The sequence below is a fragment of the Nothobranchius furzeri genome, chromosome 2 (assembly GCF_043380555.1).
Source record: "Nothobranchius furzeri strain GRZ-AD chromosome 2, NfurGRZ-RIMD1, whole genome shotgun sequence".
Lineage (NCBI taxonomy): Eukaryota > Metazoa > Chordata > Actinopteri > Cyprinodontiformes > Nothobranchiidae > Nothobranchius > Nothobranchius furzeri.
The window spans coordinates 44,668,566-44,671,475 of NC_091742.1; the positions used below are offsets into that span (position 1 = coordinate 44,668,566).

At 42.3% G+C, this 2,910-nt stretch overlaps 1 long non-coding RNA gene across 3 annotated transcripts; it reads left to right on the forward strand.

The window, feature by feature from the left end:
• Positions 1-218: 218 nt before the first annotated feature.
• Positions 219-1,400, forward strand: LOC139066289 (uncharacterized). 3 transcript variants are annotated; one of them, XR_011519220.1, is made up of 4 exons: positions 219-849; positions 931-988; positions 1,063-1,133; positions 1,304-1,400. It is a non-coding gene; the product is annotated as an uncharacterized lncRNA (long non-coding RNA). The 3 variants fall into 3 exon arrangements; XR_011519219.1 differs by having other exon boundaries at positions 1,263-1,372; XR_011519218.1 differs by having other exon boundaries at positions 221-849; positions 1,220-1,372.
• Positions 1,401-2,910: the final 1,510 nt, after the last annotated feature.

A 2,910-nucleotide genomic window follows, 5' to 3' on the forward strand; every position in this document is an offset into this window, starting at 1 on the left:
CTCTTCCGCGATTTAGATGCAGCCCACCGACTCTGCTCCCCCACCACGGCGGGCTCCAGTCTGAGGTAAGTACGCTAAATAAAGTTTTAACATCTTCTAAAGACAATTCCCTACCTAAATGCAAAGTCCGAGAGACGTGGTTCACCTCCTTTAGCTAGTCAGTCGGTAATTCTGCAACAGTGGCTCTAACTAACGCAGCACCAGTTGACAGACAGCATTACAGCGTGAAATCCAGCTTGTGAACAGGTTCTGTGAGGAATTCTGTTCAGGAGGTCGCATTTCAGGCTCTCCACATCATATGTGACTGACTTTTACGTTATAACAACGATCACACACTAGGAATGTTATAAAGCGCCTATATAGGACAGTTTCTTTTGTATTTTATCTGACTTTATAAACTCCCAACAACAATGTGCTTCTATTTTTTTTTTCAGGCTAAATCTACCCAAGACACTGGCTGTCAGACTGATTTAGCTGCAAGAATGCACTTGTCCAGGCTGATGTGAAGCTTTACCGGCGTAGCAAAGGTGAATTATTTTTAATAATCTTCTATGTAAACATTTTATTATTACCTTCTAGTTTTAATTTGTTTTACAGATTATTGTTACACGTGATTTTATGCTCTTTTAAACATTTATAAATGTGCTGCTTCTTTGTTTTTGTACATAGCCAGCCAGAAGAGCTCACAGCCTCAGTGTGTCTTGTGACACAGGGACCATAACAGAAATTCATCTTCCAGAGAGTCCCAGAGCAGCGTCCACACCCCCTGAAAAGACCACGATGTGAGGTGTCTGCTGTTGATTCCAGCTTCCACCTCAGTGACAGTGCAAGCTCAGTGAACTGTTCAAGGTAAAAAAAATTAAAACATTTCAGAATTTTTAAGATATTAACAATTAAATAAGCATGTGATTACATCATGACATCATGAAGGAGGCTACTGATTCTGGCCCTGTGACAGTTGGTGGTGACGTGTGAGCTGATTCACCTGGTAAATAACTTTTACATTAAATATTTTGTTTTTGCTATCAAAAGTAAATTAACTAATAACCTGCATTATTGCAGGACACTCAGCAAAATATGGACTCTACACCATGAGGCAGGCACACGTTAATAACTCTATAAGAGCACATAAGGTGAGCAACACCACATATTATTGTACACTGTCCTGGATTTGTTTTCTTTCTGCATGATTTGTTTTCTTTCTGCACCTCATCATTAGCCTGGCTGATCACCTGATAACTCCTGTCATCTGGTTATGACAGCATGAGGATGTCCTCACACACCTGTCATCTGGTTATGACAGCATGAGGATGTCCTCACACACCTGTCATCTGGTTGTGACAGCATGAGGATGTCCTCACACACCTGTAACCTATCAGCTCATCTGGCAGAATAGAGAGAGAAGAGACAACACCACATCTCCTGTTCCTGGAAAGCCTTCAGCCATCCTTCGATGACTGAGAACCTCCAACAGCTCTGTCTCCTGTCTGCCCACAATTATTACAATAAATATTGTGTTTGACAAGTTTTTTGTGCTGCCAAATATCTCATTTTGATTCCAGTTTTGATATTTTAATGGATATTTATAAATTACATTAAGTGAATTATCACATTGTTGCATGTTTAACTAGCTCTAATGTGATGAATTAAACTAGCACCTCACTGTTAAAAGCTCGTTTTAATTTCAAGCATGTTTAAGTATTTATGGACATGAACAAAAATAGGAAATATATCAATTGAGATTTATTTAATTAATATAACAAATAAGGGGGAAAGTGTCATTGAAAGGCACATTCTTCTGGAAGCTCCTGATCCTGACGACACCAGCAGAGGAGACCACCTGCAGACACCAGAGGACCTAGAATCGAGAGAGCAGCTGTTATTTGTAAATAAATAATGAAATCAGGGCAGTTTTAGTGGGCTGAACACATTACAGAATAATTTTCTCAAGGGATATTTTCATAACTTTATGCAGCAGACTGTAACTTAAGCCCAAGGCTCCTGTAGACCTGCTATCCAGCACGTTTCAGTGGATTTTCCTGCTTTAACAGGTTAGATTAGCTGTTAAGCAGCTCAGCTATTTGTTGCTGATTAAAGCCAGGTGTGTTGAAGCAGATAAACCTCTAACACATGCTGAATACTAGCTCTAGGGCCGTGGAGACAAACCCTGCAGCTAATCTGATGCTATGGCTAACGGCTACTTACATTCAGAGATGGTTCTGTTGGGTCGGTTCCTGTAGTTTCAGGCAACTCACAAGCTCAAAACAATAAGGCTCAGGTCCGCTTGTCTCCTCCAAATAGACTTGGTCCGTTTCTTCTCGAGTGTCTGTGTAAGGAGGGGGAGAAACGTCCTCCACTTCTAATGACTGCTCAGAGTGAAGGGAGCTAGCATCGTCTAGTTAGCCGTCGTCTTCGTCACTGCCGCGGCTCCGCCCTCTCGGTCCTCCAGGCAACGCCTACTAATGTTGCAGTTTTTAAAATTGATACGTGGGTGGAGTAAGACTCTGAGGGGGGAGTGACAACTTCTTTAACTACACATGTCTGCAGCACGATTAGACACACATTTATATAGTTTATCAGAAAAAAAAGTTGATTTGGGGGTGACTTGCTCTTTAAGTACATATGATATAACAGTAATTTGTTAATATACTGATAAAATGGGACTGATTATTAAATCAGCCAGTAGATTTGTTTGGTGTATTTAAGATCTGAAATAAGGCATCATGCATTACTGTCAAGTGATCAAGGCTTGTTAAAATCTTTTTAGTTTTTCCCGGTGGCTGCCTGGTGGGGTCTGGGTCCCTGGGCTCCGCTGGGTCCCCAGCAGGGGTGGTCGCCCCTGGGTCCCGGGTTGCTGGGTCCCGGGCTCGGCCGGCTAGGGGGTGGGAGGCTGCGGGCGGGCCTGTGGGC